Genomic DNA, 13971 nt, shown 5'->3' with positions numbered 1-13971 from the left:
GGGCTGCTGTGCCTTCTTGCTGCCTTTCCTCCGTGTTGGAATAGATTTAGCTTGTGCAGTGAGGATCGCTTCCTTGAGAAGCAACCACTCTTCTTGAACTCCCATCTCCCTAGGGTCATGATCCCCGAGGGCCTGACTGACTAGCCAATGTAGCCCAGGATGTTGTTAGCCTTCTTGACAACAAGGGCACTTATTCAGCTTATTGTCCACTGTAACCCCCAGGTCCTCTTCTACAGAGATGCTGCCCAGCCAGTCAGCCAGCCAGCCTTCAGCCTGTACCAGTACATGGGGCTGATCCACCCTAAGTGCAGGGCTTTGCACTTGTCCATGTTGAACCTCATGAGATTCCTTTTGGCTCAATCCACCAATTTGTCTAGGTCACACTGAATCCTAGAGCCCTACCCCCCACCCCTAAGCTTGGTATCATCTGCAAACTTGCTGAGGGTGCACTCTGCCTTCTTCACTGATGAAGAACAGAACCAGCCCCAGAACCGACCTCTGGGGCACTCCACTTGACAACAGCTGCCAACTAGACATCGAGCCATTGATTACTACTCTCTGAGCCTGATGCTCCAGCCAGTTTTCTATCCACCTTATAGACCATTCATCCCACCTGTACTTCCTTAGCTTAACTGAGAGAATCAAAAGCTTTGCTAAAATCAAGGTATGCCAGATCCACCACTCCCCACATCCACAGAGCCAGTCACCTCATGGAAATGGGTACTGATTGCCCAAGTGTAGTCAGTACCATCTCCACTGACTTCATTGAAGTAAACCAAGTATAATTCATGTGATTCCAATCCCAGTTTCTGGTTTGTGCGCTTGGAGTGCTATACAGGAAGCATAACAGGAAGTTCTGCTTTGCAACATCCTGTCATTACCGGCCAACTCAGGATATGCCTGACACCCCGGAGTCCAATTCCTGACTTGTCAAATTCCTGGGCCTTACATAACAATTCTACAATCTACAGACTTTTTCTACTATCAATTTTAGACCTGCCACCTTTCCATGTCACAGACTTCAACTGTTTTCCTCTTCCAAATAAAAAGTAATGGTACTTACCAGCAATATAGTGTTCTACACACTTCTACCATGTGCTCTCTTGCCTCCCAGATAACAAATCCCAATTTTTCCATAACCTAAGCTAGGACTGTCCAACCAGCAGCCTGTGGGACAGATGCAGCACAAAGGGTTGGCCTGAGGCCCCTAGGTATCTAGTCCAGGGAACACTCCCCCAATGGTTTCCTGCTCACAGTTTCTCAGCCCTCCTTCCCTCCTCCAGCTGCTTCTTCCTGCCCCAGTCGCTGGGGGTGAGGTGGGACAGGGCATGTCCTGGGGGTGAGCTAAGAAACCTCATACAGCAAAACTGGGAGGTGGGGGCATACAACACAGCACAGTGCTGTGCAGCCCCCCAAAAGTTGGACAGCAAAGTAAAGGTGTCTTTCCCAGTCAAGCACTTATAACCTGTGTAAGTGTTTAAGTGCAACAGAAAAGCTAGGGAAGGTTCTTTGGGTAAATGTGACATTTTATTAGACCAACTAAATAGTTGGAAAAATTGTTCTTTGCAAGCTTTGAAGAAGGCTGTTTGTGCCCAAAAGCTTGCAAAGAACAGTTTTTCCAACTATTTAGTTGTGCTAATAAATGATATCACATCTACCCAAAGAACCTTGTCTGCCTGTGTCCTTAGGCCAACATGGCAACAACCACCGCCACAGAAAAGCTATACTTACAAGAGCCAAAGGAACAGTTAGACAGATTTTTTTTTACTTCACAAAAGCAAAGTTATTTAGAGCTCACCCAATCTGAATTTTTCAGGTATATTCTGTTTCTAGTTATTTCACCCGGTTCACAAAGTACAGGTGAATGCCTTACTGGTCTAGCTCCCCAGAGCCTTTAAAATATAAGAACATCTGCTGCCTTTGAATCTGTATGCAAGTTGTTTAAAAAAAAATAACACCACAAATATTAAGCAGCACTGCTTGCAAAAAAGTTTTCCAGATTTAAGTCCTTTCTAGGGCATCAGTTTACATTACGAATGCCACACCTTTGCAAGCAGTGAAGCAGCACCAGAATTTGACTACAGACAAGTGACAACAAAACTGCTGAGATGCCTCAAGATTTGGTATGCTTGGTTTTCTCGGGCTAGTTTGCTGCTCCTAACCATTCGTATTTAGACCTTTGGCAAGCAGTGTGTACACATGCACGTGGGAATAGTGTCATTTATTGCAGCGGGGCCAAGGTCTATAGCAGGCTGAGCAGAGAGAACATGACAAAAGTAGGGCAAGATTTTGTTAGTCTTAAGACTTCAGCAGATCATGACGGAGCACACGCACAAGCTATTTTGTAGCTAGATGTGTAAGGCTTGCAGGACAGCAAAACTGAACAGCAGTATGACAAAGTAGGGACTATTAATAAGTGCAGTCTGAACGCTGAGGCTTCAGTTACTTGGAGTTAAGCAAGGGAAAATGGCAATGGAAGAGTACGCCCCCCCCATCAAAATAACTGAAAGCACTTCTCATACACTGAGGAGCTGCATTTAGGTACAGGCCAAGCATGGAAGAAAACATTCCGAAACTTCTTCTGAAGCAGTGAAAAAAAGGTTATGAGTAGTTGAGGACCGTCAAAGAAAACAAATCTTGTAATCTCTGGAAGAGCAAGTTATCAGATTTTGGCTCAGACCTCTTCACCTGTATCCTTTTAAGTCATTATCCAGCAGTGGAACTGCTTCAGTTGCACTGTGCAAAAGTAGCACATGATAAAAACTGACTGGAAAGTAGATCGCATTTCTTGGGTACTGGAATCTTCCTCAACTACAAGTTGATTTTCCCTCCTTTCCATTTCTTTAGTGGGTCCTCCCACCTCCGCTGCCTTCTGTCTAGACCCCTAACACTTCATTATGCATGCTATTATCTAGCAACCATGTCCACCCACGTGGACTCAGCCATATATATGCCAGTGACTCACAAATCCACTTCACTACAAACTCATTTCTGATGAGCTAGACCCATCATACTAACATGCCAAAAAAAGGGAACTTCTGACCTTTCCTCTTCAAACACTCTCACTCCCATACTGTGAAACAGCTGATAAGCAGCCTCCGTCTTGTTCACAATCAAGGAGTCATCCTCAACCTTCATTTTTGTCATCTCCCCCTCAACCTTCATTTTTGTCGTCTCCCTTCCCTCACCCCCAAAAGGATGTTCCTTACTGTCAAAGTGCCTAGGATCTGACCTTTGACTACCCAGCAAGACACTGAATAATGGTAATTCCATCTTTCATTTACAGCCTCACACCCTGCCAAGTGGTACAACTAAGATGCCTTGCCCATTATTCTGGATATTTCCCACCACGGCCAACTCAAAGTGAAGATTAGTACCCTCCAAGAGCTTTTACTATCCTGCCCAGTGCCAAGCTGAACAAACTACTTGGAGCAAGTAATGTACAATAATTCCCCTTTGGGATGCATTTTTTTGGGGCAAACATGGGCACAGCATTTCTATGGTGCACCTCAAACTAGTTTCTTCCAGGAGAGGCCCAGGTTTCTGTGCCTACTTACAGGTACTCTGTAAAACTGCCGTTATAAGTAACACGGGCTGCTGAACCAGATACTGGCAAAGTTCATCTACTTTATTTTCCGGCCTCCAGTATAAGACTAGAAAAGCTCCAGTTGCACCTAGGTCCACCATCCTTGCCACTACATTTCTGCTTCCTAGTGTTTGATTTTATAGTTGTGATGATTAAAGAGTCACAGTTGGCAGCCTCTGAGCAGCGCCTGCTGTTCTAACTTTATTTTATTCTGTTCTGCTACAACACTTTGAAACAAGTGTTAACAATAAGCATGTGATACCTGCAAAAACTAAAACATGCAGGATGGAGGCCTCCTTACAGGTTACTTGCTGAAATAAGGCCTTGGAATAAAGGCTTTCCTTTTTGGACTATTAGGAACACACTTCAGCTATCAGACAGGGAGGAAGTAAGCAGCCAACAGTGGCAAAAGAACAGGTTAGAGACTACTTAGAGAAGCCAGATGTGTACAAGTCCATCTGGTCGGATGCAATACACCCAAGGGTGCTGAGGGAGTTGGCCAATATGACTGCAGAGCCACTGGCTATTATCTTTGAAAACTCATGGCAGTCCCAGGTGACTGGGAAAGGGCAAATATAGTGCCTATCTTTAAGCAAAGGAGGAGGATCCAGGGAACTACCTGGCAGCATCACCTCAGTCCCTGGAAAAATCATGGAGAGGATCCTCAAGGAATTCATTTCTAAGCATATCGAGGAGACAAAGGCGATTAGGAACGGTCACTATGAAATGACCAAGGGCAAGCCATGCCCAACCAACCCCACTGCCTTCTATAATGAGAAGACTGGTTCTGTGGATGCAGGAAGATCAGTGAACATGATTTGCTTTGATTTTAGCAAAGCTTTTGACACGGTCTCCCACAATACTGCCACAAGCAACCTGAGGAACTACAGGTTGGATGAATGAACTATAAGGTGGCTAGAAAACTGGCTGAATCATTGGGCTCAAAGGGTAGTAATCATTGGCTTGATGACTAGTTGGCAGCTGGCAGGATTTTTTAAAAATGCATAATAAAAATTAATTAATTAATTTAATATAAATCAGATTGTTTTATTTAATCAGTACTTTATATAAGTTTATTTTTTAAAAGCGTCTTAAAAGATAATTATATAAATAAACTTATATAAAGATAAAGCTGTGTGGAGATACTGGAGAGAGCCTAGCGGAGGGCAATAAAAATAGTTCGGGGGCTGGGGGACATGACTTATGAGGAAAAACTTGGGCAACTGGGTTTATTTAGTCTGGAGGAGACCGAGAGGGGACTTAATAGCAGTCTTCAACTACCTGAAGGGGGATTCAAAAGAGGATGGAGCTAAGCTGTTCTTGGTGGTAGCAGACAACAGAAAAAGGAGCAACAGTCTCAAGTTGCAACAAGGGAAGTTTAGGTTGGATATTAGGAAGAATTTTTTCCACTAGGAGGGTAGTAAAACACTGGAACAGGTTACCCAGAGAGGTGGTGAAGCTCCATGCTTGGAGGTTTTTAAAACTCAGCTAGACAAAGCCTTGGCTGGGATGATCTAGTTGGAGAAGGTCTTGCTTTGAGCAGGGGGTTGAAATAGATAACCTCCTGACGTCCCTTCCAACTCTAATTTTCTATGATTCTATGAAAGCTCTAAGTTATTATCATGGAACAGGGATTATAACTTCTAATTATATACTATTTGAGACAATATATTCACGTAACCTTTGTAGAAGTTTTATAAATAGGTCACAACAGGCCATGGACTATATTAGGGGCGCAATCTTATAGGGTTACCAGACACTCCTCTATGGGTCAGTAAAGATTAAAGAAAGCCACTCTGCCCAATGGGACTCTGTGATGCTTAGTTTCAGGTCTCAAACTGTGGATCTGCATCTCCAAAGGTCACAGCCAGTCAAGGTTCTTCGGGTAGATGCGATATCTTTTATTAAACCAACTAAATAGTTGGGAAAATCGTTCATTTGCAAGCTGTCAGGCACAAATGCCCTTCTTCGGGCACAGGGTGAGTTTGCAGTCTCCAGAGATAACATCCTTGTTAACAGCAGTATATGGAAATGAGAGATAACAGACCTGATTACCTACCAATCAGCCCTCTTGTCTCTCTAAGTTTGTGCGCACACAGTCAAGTCCTTACCTTTCTCTAAAAGCGCAAAGTTTCAGAAAGTTATATGAATAAAGGATATCAAATAACAAGAATGCACTCTTTGTAAAAAACAATGATTAAAATTGAAGGTTCCTGACCAGTGATTTAAATCATGATGTGAATTGATTTGCTTTAAATCAAATCCACCCTAGCAGCTTGTATCAAATGGAGTGCCCTAGGGGTCAGTCCTGGGGCCAGTTTAATTCAATATCTTCAACAAAGACCTGGAAGATGGGATGGAGTGCACCCTCAGCAAGTCTGCAGATAACACCAAACTGGTGGGAGTAGTAGATATGCTGGAGATGCCTTGACACATTGAAGGATTGGACAAAAAGAAGATGCCTTGACACACTGGAGGATTGGACTAAAAGAAGTCTCATGAGGTTCAACAAGGAGAAGTGCAAAGTCCTGCACTTAAGACAGGACAATCCCATACACCGGTACAGGCTGGGGCTGCCTGGCTATGAAGCAGCTCTGCACAAAAGGACCTCAGGGTTAGAGTAGACAAGAAGCTGAATATAAGCCCGCAGTGTGCCCTTGGTGCCTAGAAAGGTAAAGGCATGTCAGGCTGTATTAGTAGGAGCATTGCCTGCAGAGCGAGGGAAGTGATTCTTCCCCTCCATTCAGCACTGATGAGGCCACATCTGGACCACTGTGTCCCAGTTTAGCCGACCCCCCACTACATAAAGTACGTAGACATGGGGCAGGCAAAGTCCAGCCCGTGGGCTGGACAGGGCCCCACAGTAAACTCCATTTCCCAGCAGCCCCTGTCCACTCGCTGCAGCCAGTTTCCATGGAGATCCCAGCAGCAGCTGGGCAGTAACAGCATGGGGCCAGGGTTTCAATGGAGACTGCCCCAGCACCGCTGGCAAGGTGCGCAGCTGGGCAGGGATCTCGCAGCAGTGACAACGTGGTCAAGCCAGGGCAGAGCAGCAATCTGCTTGCTGCCTCCTCCCAAGTTCCCTTCCAACCCTCACATTCTACGATTCTACCATTGGCGCTAGCAAAAATACCAAGTGCTCTGGCTTCTTTATGATATGAGAAACCAGAATACAACACACCACATTTTGCTGGTGCTCTGAAATGTGAACATTAACAAAAACTGATCTTTTCTAGTTGCTAGAAGACTGGGAACTTGCCTACATAAAAGCATTTTTACTGATAGGAAGCAGCCAATGCCTGGAAGCCACTAGGGATGTAAATATCGTTTAGAAAATTACCCGTTTAACCTCCTCTACTTATATCAGTTAAATGGTCCCATGGCAGAGGGGCAGGGTGGTACAGGGAGCTGAGCCGAGTGTGGGATTGTGGAAAGTTTCACCACCAGCTGGGACTGAAGCCTGTGGCCACAGCAGACTGTGCGGTGAATGTGTGGAAGCGGGCAGGCAGTGACACAGCAGCAGCACAGGGCAATAAGTTCTGGCAGGGTCCCAATTCAGAGCTGCTTGTTGTTGAGGGAGCAGATCTGGCAGGGGTTGCCCAGGGGGTGGGCACAGATCTGGGCTGCAGCATTGTGCAGCAGTTGCAACAGGGAGGTAATCAGCAGTTACCTGGGGGAGCAGAGCTGGGCAAGTTGCACAACAGAGCCCGCAGGTCTTAAGTAGGAGTGAACACAGCGATGGGGCTTCCATCAGGTGCTGCGTTGTTCAGCTGCATGAAGAAGCCACCTCCCTCCACAGCACCCACAGGGGCACAGCTGTCACAGCAGGCAGGAGCCCCGGTGGGTGCTAGGGCAAGGGGGCTTGACTCTGTGCAGCCCACCCCTGTAGCACCTGATGGCAGCCCTGCTGCTGCACTCACTCCTACTCAAGCCCTTCCAGCTCCACCACAGAACTCTGCCCAGCTTCATCCCCCCTCAGGGAACTGCTAGTTACCTCCCTGCCGCAGCAGCCACACGATGCCACAGCCCAGATCTGTGCTTCCTCCCAGCAGCCCCTGCTGGAGCCGCTCCTCCAACAATGGGCAGCACTGATCCAAGAGGTAAATATTAAATGGTATAAATATAATTGTTGTTTTTACCTTTTACATCCCTAGAAGCAACCAGAAACCACACGCACCTGGCAGCTCTACATGGTACCATACAACAGCAATGCCAGAATAACATGTATGGCAGCCTTAGACATACCTGAACAACTATTAAGGAGGCTACAGCAGGTAGCACACAGGCACGCTCTTGGCTGCCATGGAGGCAGAAGCTGGTGTTACTGTCAGCAGAAAGGAAGGATTCAGCCATCAGTTTTAAGCACACAATCACACAATCCACCACTAGCACCTGGAGAAGTAGCCAAAGTTTCCTGGGTTTTAAGGAACTCTATTTCTGAATATTCACCATATGAGAGACAAAGGTATCAAGCTCTTGAGCAAAGAGGATCTCTGAAGACTCATTTTTACAAAGGCAAGAAGCTAAATTTCTTTCTACAATGTTTTGTGTCCTGTGAGGTCATAGGACCAACAGTTTTGTAGTCATCAGTCAAATTCCAGAAGAGATAAAGCTTCCCTTTCTGATGTTAGAAGCAGGCTTTGAGTTCTATGTGACCTTCTGTCAACAAAAGAGGGAACTACCCCCTATCCCCATGTAGGGGATTTTTGTTCATTATTTTAGTGTAATGCAAGAAATTTAAATTAGAATTGATTATATTCAAGACAGTTTCTAAAAGACAGTATGCCAACATGCTGAAAACTGAGTATTCCAAAAAAACGAAGTCCAGTGATATTGTTCAAGGTTCTTTTTCAGTATTGCATGAATATTGAAATGTTTACAAAGTAAACCACAATAAATCTGATTAACTTCAGTTCATTTTGAACCAAAAAAAAAAAAAAAGTCAAGACAATAACTGATGACCCATTTTCAAATTCTTTGAGCCAGGCTTTTACGTGAAACAGAGAAAGATATTGAATTGTATTAACAAAAATCTCTTTCAGAATATTTCCACAATTTTAGGGATCTTTGCAAAATTCTGATTTTTCTTCTACAGGCTAATTGAAGATGCTCCTTTAATTTCCATTATATCATGGGAACAGAGATCTCATTAACTGGATAGCCAAAGCAGCCAAATTCAAGCCTAGAGCCAAGCAATTCACCTCTACGCCCTCCTAACTATGGAACAGTGGTTTTCAACCCTTTTAGATTTAAAGCACCCTCCACAACTTTTCTGAATCTGGTAGCAACACCACGTGAAAACCACTCTTTTGGTTCTTCATCTCTTCCTAGCGATTCTCACTCCTGCGTTAAAATTTGTAGATAAGCCTAAAGCAGCTCAGAACACCCATTTTTGCCACAGCCCTTTTTGGTCTCCCAGAAACAGAGGTGAATATGACAGAACTGTTCTGCGTGCCTGTTCCCAGGAGGTGCATGGTAAAGATGGACCAGGAAGGGCTGAAGCATAAGCAGCAGGCCCAACTGCCTGCTTTGCATTTATCAGACAACCTCAATGCAGGAGTACACACCCATGCCACATGAGTTCTGGTTGTGCACGAATCACATAGGGCACTTTTGCCTGGCCATGGTGGCACCCATGTCACAGCACCTGTGAAAGCTGGTGGTGCCCCAGCTGAGACATAAAAATGGACATTTTCAAGGACATCAATTGTGGCATGCCCACTTCCTCCTTTCTCCACTGGGACATATTAAAGAACTTTGCTTCTGGGATTTGGGAGCAGACACTGCCTCCTTTTTATGCTGCAGCATGTGAGGCAGATGTAGCAAAAGCTCATTCACCATTTGTCTTGTGCAAGTGGAGCAGCTTTAGACCTTTCCCGTCACACTGTTAGGAGCATGCCAGCCTGCTGGGCAATGGCCTCTGTTCTACCTTCATTTCAGCTCTTCAGCCAATTAGACCAGCAGTGGGAAGTGGCTCTAAAACTGTCCCCCTCCCAGTGAATGCCATCTGGTGAATTAACCAGCCAAAAATGCCATCTGGCTAAGTAGCAGGCCAAAAGCTCCCAGGCAAGGTCCCACTTAGCTGAGGAAGCTCAAGGCAAACCTCTCTTACTTAAAAGGGTTACTTGAAAGCAAATTCAAGAGTTGTGATTTTGTACTTCTGCCAGTTTGTAGTTATGTTTAAATACGTTTACAGTCACTTATGTATTTTTCACCTACACCAGGGGTGGCCAAACTCAAGCAGGGGTGCCAGAAGTGGCACAGACAACTTCTCACTTTGGTACACAGCAAAATGGGGAGGGGTCAGTTGGGCTGGGAGCAGAAAGAAGAGTATCAGATCAGTCGAGGAGCAGGAAGCAGAGCAGCAGCATGGTCAGGAAGCTGAAATACAAGCACCAAATCAAGTAAAGGAAAAGGATTCAAATGGTACTTGGGGAAGGTGCAGGACTAATCTGTGGCACATCTGTCAAAACAGTCACCCCTCACTAATTTATGCTTAGATACCTTCCAAAATATCTGACATTATCTAGTTAAAGGATACTGCACGTGTACAACAGCTCCATATTCCTTATAAGCACAATCCCATTTCTGTTTGATCTGGTTGTGCACATGGCTACTAAGCAAATTGGTTATTTTGAAACTAAGGCTATGTCTACAGTGCCTCCCTGGTGAGCCTCAGTGGGCTGCTGAGAGCTATGCCTGACTCACTCAGTGGCCACAAGAGCCCAAAAACCAAGAGTAAGGCCAAACCTGGATGAAACTCAGGCATACCTTCAGCGTGTTGCTGAAATGGCTTTGGTATGTGCTATGTAGGAGGAAGTAGGCAGGACATGCTGGTCAGCAGCACTCCTGACACTGACCCCAGCAGGGTCTCCATGGCCTACCATTGTAAACCAATAAAAATACTGCAAATCAGATCCAGCTCCACTGCTACAGTACATTTAACCCGTTCTGTAATCATAAGACAAAATGTGAGCAACAGATAAAAATGGTCTAGGCATAATGATGGACATATTTTTACAAAGCCGTTAACAATTCTTTAAAAATGTAAAGAACAGTAAAAGGGGGGAAAAAATAAAGATACTGTTTCATTTTTGCTCTCACATATTTCACAAAATTTAAAAAAACAAGAAAAGTCTGAATGCCTTAATTCTAGAAATAAAAGACTTGAAACTCAAAACTACAGTTAGAAAAGTTGTGGGTGCCAGATACTTTTCTTCAATTACGAAGTTTATTACAAAATTAGAAACATGCCTAATTATTTCTTTGTTGCTATAAAGAAACTTAAAGAGTTTTAGAAGTGTTCACATTCATGCCTTGCTATAACTATATAATTTAACTATAGCCAGGAAAGAGGTCCAGGGCTTACTTTTACTGATCTTCATCGTAAATCACTATTGGGGCTGAAGTATGTTAGCAATCCAGCTAATGTTACAAAAGAGTCTACTCTACTTTGCCAAAAACCAGATGAAATGACTGATTACTCACCACATGCTCTCTGTATTCCAAGCAACCTCATCAGAACTTGGTTGCATTATGCTCGTTAGCCTGGACAGAAGTGTCTTACCGATAGCGGTTTGTTAATATTTCAAGGCATGACAGTTTCTTATAACTGCCCCTCATGTATGGAAAAAATTGTGTGCACTACATTTAGGTGGAAGTCTAATTACTTAAACATGTCATGTTCCTGTGTAAGTCTGCTACAGAAAAAAAATATTTAACAGATATCAACTTCTGTTTGATCCACATAACTTGTCAGCTTTTTCTTCACTCCAAGCACTCTACATTAAGCAAGAGCGCTGTGGATTTCACAACTAGCAGACAGGGTTAAGTCCCACTTCAAGAAGGCCCAATACAAACAGATGACTGACTGATTCTTCATACAGGTCAACCAAAACCCTTCCAACATGAAAAAGCAACAGAAGTGTACAAATCAAGGTTTCTGTACTAACAAAGAAGGTTCCCTCCCAACTTGTCCTGAAGCAACTGAGTCTTTAATCATCTGGGAGATGTTTCCTTGTCTAATCTGAACTAATAGTTCCAGTTTCAGCTGCTTGAAAATTAAGAAGCCACTTCCCTCCGTATCCCCTCATTACTTCAGAGTACCTTACCCATAACAAAACATACCAGAAGAAGTGTAATCTTAGCCTTTATAGAGCACTCTCCAGGGACGCTTCACAAAGCCTGCCGGAAGTTGAAAACAGAATTCAGAAAGACTGCCTGCACTCACTCATTTCTTCTAGCCCAGATAGTACTGAACACAGGACTGCCTATACACACTGTTCTACTACAAAAACTAATCCCATCCCATGACCTGCAGCAATGCAGTTTAACAAATCAACAATTACAAATATTTTGGCAAAGTAAGCTTAGGTATTGTTTGTCTCTCAGCACAGTTCACAAGCAGTTTGTGGCTTTATGATAAAAGTCATTAAATCCAATTTGAAAAGCAGAATTTACAGCTCACTTAGCAAGTCAGGCCCATAAATGGATGCTTTCAAACACAGTGCTTACATGTGCAGCCTATTAAGAGTGTTAAAATACATCTAAAAAAGATGGAAAATACTTTTAATCTCAAACTTCAGCAGGTGCTGAGCTCTGCAGACAGAACTTGGGAATTCTCTTTGTCCTCCAGGGAGCTCGAGCTTGTTGCCCTCTAGGACAGTTGCCAGGAAGGGATAAGAGAAATGCACAGAAGTTGTGTTTTTAAGCTGCATTCAGTAAGTGAGCATCTGCAGCATTATTAAGTTCAGTGGGAATGACTTGTAGTCAGCACTTTTGGGCAATAAGAAAAAAAAAAAATCAAAAACTGAATTGAAGAGAATGGAGAAGGAACCAAGAAGACCTTGGTCTGAAGATTTAGTGTGTAATCCACAATTACTTAATTTGTTCATGAAGTCAGAACTTGGAGAGGAGACTGATTTAAATATTTTTTAAAAAAAATCCAACTTATAAATGCCAGAGTTTAAAGGTCAGATTATGATCAAAAACCTCAGTAGAGTTTACTACTCCTACTTCAGTTTCAGTGCACCATAAAAAGTACCCACACATAGGGGTGTTTCTTTCAAGAAATCGCTGTTCAGAAATTCAGCTGTTATTCCTTCTGATGGGTACTGCTCTGAGCCTACACTGTATGAACACTCGGAAGGGAAATCCAGTTAGCGGCAATAGTATAAACACACTGCCAGATATTAGTTTTGAGTCATTCCTATTTGACCTTTGGGAACACCAAATGAAACCATCCCTTTTCTTTAAGGTACTTGTGAGGACTGTCATCCTCCCCTTCGCCGGGTGGGGTTAGGCATTTCTAAGGGAGGTTTTGAGGCAGGAGGAGAGCAACAGATGAAGCAAAAGTTTACTTCCAAGCCTCTTGCTTGCAATAGATACAGTGCCAGACTCAGCGGGGATTAAAGAAACATCATGCACTAATTTGCCACCCTCAACTCTAGGAAGCAATCCACGTCCCAGGGGAAGCAAAAGTTAAACCGTCAGACAGCCCGTTATGAAAATCACCAAGCTCCTGCTCCTCTCCTCTCCCTGCGAGGAGAAGCAAGAGCCCACAGGACACCTTAGTCTAGTCATCTCAACAACAGAAGTCGGCCAGTTCTTCACTCTCCTTTTTAAACAACCCTGACAGGTCACAGCCGTCCCCATTCAGCTCCTCATCAACTCCCTCAGCTGCAAAGTCAGTGGGGGGAAGACATCAAGCAGCAAACCCAGAGCCCACTATTGCCAAGCCCACCTTTCATTAAGTTTCCCACCCTTGGCCACCTTGTGACCACACCACAGCCCACCTGCGATGAAAGCCAGCTGCTGCTCTGAAATGAGCCCCAGTTCCACACCTGGGACACACAGCCAGACCAGGCGACATGCAACAGCCGACCCCTTCCTCCTTGGCAGGAGGGTCCCCAGTACGACAGCAGTCCCTGCTCCAACCTCCCACCCCACCAGGATGGTTGGCACTCGCGCCTCATCCTGGCCGCCCAGGACAAGGACAGTGCCCCGAGTAGCTTCGCTCCTGGACCACCATGAGCCCCCAACTCTCTCTCACGCTTTCCAGCTGGTCCGAGGAAACCCACCACGCCTCACCCGCTCGCGTGCCAGCGCTGCCACTGCATCCCCCCACGCCTGACATAGTGGGGGGGGGTGTAAACATATATGTGTACGTGTGTATACACACACACATATCTCTATACATATGTATATGTGTGCGTATGTATATGTGTGTGTCACCTACAGAGCTCCCCCCTCCCCCACTGAGGGGGGTCGGTGCGGCCCCTCCCAAGGAGGTCGGCGCTGGGACCCAGGGGGGCACCGAGCCCTTGCACGCGCGGGTGACGCGGCCCCGCGGGGGGGAGGGGGCGGGGCCGCGCCCCTCATCAGGG

At 45.0% G+C, this 13971-nt stretch overlaps 1 protein-coding gene across 2 annotated transcripts in view; it reads right to left on the bottom strand.

The window, feature by feature from the left end:
* The window catches only part of SMAD2 (SMAD family member 2), a 66321-nt gene that overhangs the window by 52159 nt on the left and 191 nt on the right, over positions 1-13971 (bottom strand). The window lies entirely within an intron of this gene.

This window comes from Crocodylus porosus, unplaced genomic scaffold (assembly GCF_001723895.1).
Source record: "Crocodylus porosus isolate Cpor-Errol unplaced genomic scaffold, CroPor_comp1, whole genome shotgun sequence".
NCBI classification, from domain to species: domain Eukaryota; kingdom Metazoa; phylum Chordata; order Crocodylia; family Crocodylidae; genus Crocodylus; species Crocodylus porosus.
This window is presented reverse-complemented; position numbering and strand designations above follow the sequence as displayed.